General features: G+C 33.5%; 2 long non-coding RNA genes across 3 annotated transcripts; one reads left to right on the top strand and one right to left on the bottom strand.

Annotated features, from left to right (window-relative positions):
• The first annotated feature begins 6 nt into the window (after positions 1-6).
• Positions 7-1,612, top strand: LOC111083936. Its single transcript, XR_002609312.1, has 2 exons — positions 7-445; positions 747-1,612. It is a non-coding gene; the product is annotated as an uncharacterized LOC111083936 (long non-coding RNA).
• Positions 1,613-1,992: 380 nt separating this feature from the next.
• On the bottom strand, positions 1,993-6,639 carry LOC111083937. Of its 2 annotated transcripts, none has more exons than XR_002609314.1 (3): positions 6,254-6,639; positions 2,619-2,708; positions 1,993-2,182 (listed from the first exon to the last, which is right to left on the bottom strand). It is a non-coding gene; the product is annotated as an uncharacterized LOC111083937 (long non-coding RNA). The 2 variants fall into 2 exon arrangements; XR_002609313.1 differs by having other exon boundaries at positions 2,619-2,700; positions 6,329-6,639.
• Between the last annotated feature and the right edge of the window lie 6 nt (positions 6,640-6,645).

The raw sequence follows: 6,645 nt of genomic DNA, 5'->3' as shown, positions 1-6,645 counted from the left end.
TCGTTACAGACAAGGGTCACCTGCAGTAGTTGTACAAATACAATCGTTACTGACAAGGGTCTCCTGAAGTAATTGTACAAATACAATTGTTTCAGGCAAGTGTTACCTGAAGTAGTTGTACAAGTACAATCGTTATAGGCAAGGGTCACCTGCAGTAGTTGTACAAATACAATCGTTACAGACAAGGGTCACTTGAAGTAGTTGTACAAATACAATCGTTACAGACAAGGGTCACCTGCAGTAGTTGTACAAGTACAACCGTTACTGACAAGGGTCACCTGAAGTAGTTGTACAAGTACAATCATTACAGACAAGAGTCACCTGAAGTAGTTGTAAAAGTACAATCGTTACTGACAAGGGTCACCTGAAATAGTTGTACAAATACAATTCTTATTGACAAGGGTCACCTGAAGTAGTTGTACAAATACAATCGTTACAGACAAAGGTCACCTGAAGTAGTTGTACAAGTACAATCGTTACAGACAAAGGTCACCTGAAGTAGTTGTACAAGTACAATCGTTACTGACAAGGGTCACCTGCAGTAGTTGTACAAGTACAATCGTTACTGACAAGGGTCACCTGCAGTAGTTGTACAAGTACAATCATTACAGACAAGAGTCACCTGAAGTAGTTGTAAAAGTACAATCGTTACTGACAAGGGTCACCTGAAATAGTTGTACAAATACAATTCTTATTGACAAGGGTCACCTGAAGTAGTTGTACAAATACAATCGTTACAGACAAAGGTCACCTGAAGTAGTTGTACAGTAAACATGTTAATATTTGTAAGTAAACAGTTTTAATTGTGATGGTTTTGAAGGGACTTTGACTCAGTCGAGTAAACAACATCAACTATTTCGCAAGTGATCACATTGTATGCTACATAACATGATAACATGACCTTAAACCAATACCTTTGTTCTATTCTATATATGGGATTCTACAGTGGATGTCTGTTTCTCCTTGTTTTAAGAAATAATAACTTCATTAGAAAAGTTTCTTTTATTCTGAATTCTCAAGGAAGTCCCACTCTCCACATGAAAATTCCCCCAGTTTTTGTATATTTTAGCTACACCATGTATATGTATCAAGAATTGAAATAATGTCTGATTAGCCGATGAAAAATAAAAACTAGCTACTGTGTTTCACTTGTTTTACAATTCAGTTTTTATATAAACATTTTAAATTCGATTTTCGTATCCCACAGGTTCCTTTGAAGTTTCTGCCATCAGTGGGATTAATCCAAGTCTCTGACGTCACTCTCAAAGTTGAACGTAGGAGCCTGTAGAAACGGAGATTAGGATTTTTAAATAAAGTGTCTGATCGCTCCAACAAAAACAACAAATTTCTATAGTTCTGGTTTTTTGCCGTTGATCGACAATTATTGTCGGTAAAATGATAAGAACATCAAGGTGTCGCTTCACAGAAATCTTTTAGATAGTGATACTTCTATTATATTTTACTTCTGTTACTGAATATAAATGATTGTTACTTTTTTTATGTCAGAGAGGTTAGCTTTGAAACGCATATTTTAAATGAATGGTGTTAAATATGTAATTGTGTTGTATGTTTTACGTAATTCCATATATTTGTGTATGATGTGATGAAAATATCCAGAATTAAAATTATAATTTTTGGCGGGAATTATAAAATTACTCAAATAGATGAGTGAAGAAATTCAATGTATTCGATTTTCAATAATTGGTTTAATTAGCGTACTACTGCTCCAAAACATTTACTATTAAATTCTTATTGTTATTTAACGAAAATTGTATTAAACAGTTACAATAAGATAATAAATCAGAAGTTGGCAATAAGTTTTATTATCATCTGGGAAGTTTTATTTAGAAAATTAGCAAAATAATGTTTGTTACAAATAGATAAGTGTCGGTATAAGCCTACTTTACAACAAACCTTACTAAATCGAACTGGGTTTGAAGTGTTCTAACGGTTAGCAGGCCGGACAACGAATTCAAGTATCATGTTTAAAATGGCACAGAATCTGCAGTGAAAGTGACCTAACGAACTAAAGGGGCACAGAATCTGCAGTGAAAGTGACCTAACGAACTAAAATGGCACAGAATCTGCAGTGAAAGTGACCTAACGAACTAAAGGGGCACAGAATCTGATGTGAAAGTGACCTAACGAACTAAAATGGCACAGAATCTACAGTGAAAGAAACCTAACAGACTAGAGTGGCACAGAATCTGCATTCAGTGTAAGTTTTATACTTTGAAATTAGCTGCTGGAAAGAGCCAGCATAATATGAGATCGAAAAACTATGACATTAGCTGCTGCAAAAAGCCAGCATAATATGCGATGGAAAAACATTGAAATTAGCTGCTGGAAAGAGCCAGCATTATATGAGATGTAAAACTATGAAATTAGCTGCTGGAAAGAGCCAGCATAATATGAGATGTAAAAACTATGAAATTAGTTGCTGGAAAGAGTCAGCATAATATAAGATGGAAAAACTTTGATATTAGCTGCTGGAAACAGCCAGCATAATATGAGATGGAAAAACTTTGAAATTAGTACCAACATTTCTGAAGATGGTTTTAGTATCAATAGAACATTTAGAAAGAGCATATCTTAGTAGAATCTGCAATGAAAGTGACCTAACAAACTAAAGTGGCACAGAATCTGCAGTGAAAGTGACCTAACGAACTAAAGTGGCACAGAATCTGCAGTGAAAGTGACCTAACGAACTAACTCGTTATTATTAATATTTTTGTCGTTGTTGTTGTTAGTAATTAAGCACAAAGTTACACAAGGAGCTGTCTGTGCTCTGCTTACTGAAACCTGATCTGTGCTCTACTTACTGAAACCCGATTTTTAGCCTTATAAACATTCAGATTCTTTGCTGAACCGCCGAGGGCCATTAGTTTAGTTACATTAGTTTTTAATAATTATTTTCTTTGCCATATTTACGATTGTTGTAACGCTCCTATCCAAGATTTATTATTTTCAACTTTCTCGAGGCCTATCGTTTTTATGTTTCGGTTTTCAAAGAACGTTTAGCTTTATTTATTACTTCTTGTATCCTGCTACCTGTGTTTTCTTTAAATGACAGAAGTTAAAGTGTGAGGAGCTGTGTTAGACAAATCTCATAGTATGTTTAATGCGTTATTTTCTTTGTATTACATTTAATTTCTTGATTTTCATTTTGTATCTCTATAAATATTAACTTTTGGCCAAACTCTTGGTAACGTTTTGTTACTTGACACCACACCTAAACACTAACGTGTGTCGTAGTGCTTTATCGGAGCTATTCAGTGGTTTTTCATTGGTTACAAGATATTTTTACGGAAGATTGTTTCAAGTTCTGCTTATACACGGTAACATCATGTTGAACATTACATTGGCCACAATACTTGAAGCCAAAGGCTAATTTTTTTTTTTTGATATTACATAAGTAAGTTTAATATAGCTAATTTTATTACCTTTTTATTTTATTTTTTATTGCTGTACTTTCACTATAGAGACTATTTTGGATTGTTAGTTTACTATATATGGATTTAGGACTAACTTAAATCACCTAAACTGAGCGCAATTTAGAAGACAATATTGGAATTATGGACGTAAATATCATTAATAGTGATAACACTACACTATGAATTCTAAGCTTTAGAAGTAAGAACGTAAAAAAAGTATGTTTAATTAAGTATTCTCATTCTCAGGTTGATGCTCAGTGTTTCTCTGAGTAGATAGCTTGCTGTGATCGGAAGACAATACTGACAATATAGAAACATGTAATATTTACATAAATCAACTGTTCTTTATTTCCAATGCTTTTTGACTATTAATGTTTTTATATAATAGCCTCTGAAAGTATATATTGAAATTAGCTGCTGGAATGAACCAGTATAATATGAGATGGAAAAAAATGTGAAAGCATATAAGGAAGTGTTTAATATAATTAATATAATACATTATAGTTATTATAATACATAATAAGGCTTAAGGTAACAAGAGGTGAAAACCAATGAACAAACTGATCACTAGTACCCTAAACAACTTCCAAAACAATTTAAGTACAGACGTGAAAGTTTTGAAAAGATCACAATATTCTGTGTTTTAGGTATAATGTTTCGAATATAGCTTATTTCATTTTCGATTAATATAATCAAGTGATTAAACAACATAAAACTTGTAATCACAGAGCATCTGAGGGTTTCATGGGGTTTTTCAGGTTTCCGTTTTTCGTATTGTATAAGATGAATATATTGAATCAAACCATATTAACGTGTGCAAGAATAAACTCGCTGAAACAACGACATGTGACATGAGAAAAACATGGAATAAACAGCCACAGGTTATTAGTATGTCACTTTCACGTTAGCTCTATTCACAGTTCACTAAACTTGTTCACATCTGAGAAAAGAACTAACGTGTAGCTGAAACAAATGATTTAATTTCTGAAGAGCATATTGGTGTATAGCAGACATATTAATACTAGAAATAAACGACCTTATATATTATTGAAACCATTGAAGCTTTGTACTGTCAGTTTTGAACTTTTGTTTATTACAGATGGCAGTTAAGTATTTCAACAATACTTTTCTTTCAACAATAAGCCATTTGAAGCTATGTACCGTCAGTTTTGAACTTTTGTTTATTACAGGTGGCAGTTAAGTATTTCAACAATACTTTTCTTTCAACAGTAAGCCATTTGAAGCTCTGTACTGTCAGTTTTGGTTCGTGTGTTAGTGAACGCTCCTGATAAAACTGGAAAGCGAAACATCGAGTGTCTAATTAATTAAAACAACATTTTGGCGTTATAAGGTCGTTTATTTCCAGCTAAAACAAAGATGTCTGTAGTAAACTTAAGAAATATGAACCGTACCGGCATCATATCTTCGAAAACGTCTACTTTTCTATTACCACTTCTTAAGATATTATATTATAGATATAATGATATAACTTGGAAAAACGGATGTCTTATCTGTCGGGGTTGCACTTAGTTGAGCCAATACGTTACTCATGGTCAGTTTTATTTAGCTTTATCATTCGATCTGTTAGAAGTTTATCTCCCTGAAGGTGCAAATGTTGAAAATGTTATTTACAATGAAGTTTTTTAGACAAATTTTCCAATATGAATTCGATAGTACCTAGATCTTGGCTTGAAATACCACAACTTTATATATATATTGTCGACGAGTTTTACTAGCAGAATATCATTTGGGGAAAAGGATGTCTGTCCATTCATTGCGTATGGATATAACGAATAAGAAGAAAGAAATACGCAAACAACAATTATATGTATAGGTGTGTAAAGGCCCATCAAGAGCATGTTAATTTCTGTGTTAAAATTTAACAAAAAACTTTTCCTGCTGCAAAATATTTAAATCGTAACTTTCGTGTAATGCTGTAGCACCAAAATGTTTTTTTAAAAGCCAATTTTCAGACTATTGTTTATGTCGTTTTATGCTGATAAAAATGTTGCATTTTTATACTTTAAAGAAACTCCAAGTGCAATAAGAATGTTTCAACAGGTTTTGTTTTTATTTGAGTTTCGAATAGTTTTGCTGTGTAGTTTCAAAACTTTTGATGTTAACAAGTACAAACACATGGACGACTAAGTAAAACCTTTAAAGGGGGGATTCAGTACTCGCGGTACTAATATTTCTGAAGATGGTTTTAGTATTAATAGAACATTTAGAAAGAGCATATCTTAGTAGCCAAGTATTCGGTTAGATAAGAATGAGAATTGAGTGAAACACCACAACTTTATATATTTTGTCAACTTCGACACGTTCTGCTAGTAATTATCAAACATTCTCTGCTACAGTTACTGACCTAACGAACTAAAATGAAGAGAATCTGCAATGAAAATGACCTAACGAACTAAAATGACACAAAATATGCAGTGAAAGTAACCTAACAAACTAAAACGACAGAATCTGCAGTGAAAGTAACTTAACGAACCAAAATGGCACAGAATCTGCAGTGAAAGTGACCTAACGAACTAAAACGACAGAATCTGCAGTGCAAGTAACATAACAAACTAAAATGACACAAAATCGGTAGGGCAAGTAACCTAACGAACCAAAAATGGCACAGAATCTGCAGTGAAAGTAACCTAACAAACTAAAATGACACAAAATCTGCAGTGAAAGTAACCTAACGAACCAAAATGGCACAGAATCTGCAGTGAAAGTGACCTAACGAACTAAAACGACAGAATCTGCAGTGAAAGTAACCTAACAAACTAAAATGACACAAAATCTGCAGTGAAAGTAACCTAACGAACCAAAAATGGCACAGAATCTGCAGTGAAAGTAACCTAACGAACCAAAAATGGCACAGAATCTGCAGTAAAAGTAACCTAACGAACCAAAATGGCACAGAATCTGCAGTGAAAGTGACCTAACGAACTAAAACGACAGAATCTGCAATGAAAGTGACCTAACGATCTAAAGTGGCATAGAATCTGCAGTGAAAGTAACCTAAGGAACTAAAATGACAGAATCTGCAGTGAAAGTGACCTAACGAACTAAAATGACACAATCTGCAATGAAAATGACCTAACAAACTAAAGTGGCACAGAATCTGCAGTGAAAGTAACCTAACAAACTAAAATGGCACAGAATCTGCAGTGAAAGTAACCTAACAAACTAAAATGGCACAGAATCTGCATTCAGT

Source organism: Limulus polyphemus, unplaced genomic scaffold, assembly GCF_000517525.1.
Source record: "Limulus polyphemus unplaced genomic scaffold, Limulus_polyphemus-2.1.2 Scaffold12257, whole genome shotgun sequence".
NCBI lineage: Eukaryota > Metazoa > Arthropoda > Merostomata > Xiphosura > Limulidae > Limulus > Limulus polyphemus.
This window is presented reverse-complemented; position numbering and strand designations above follow the sequence as displayed.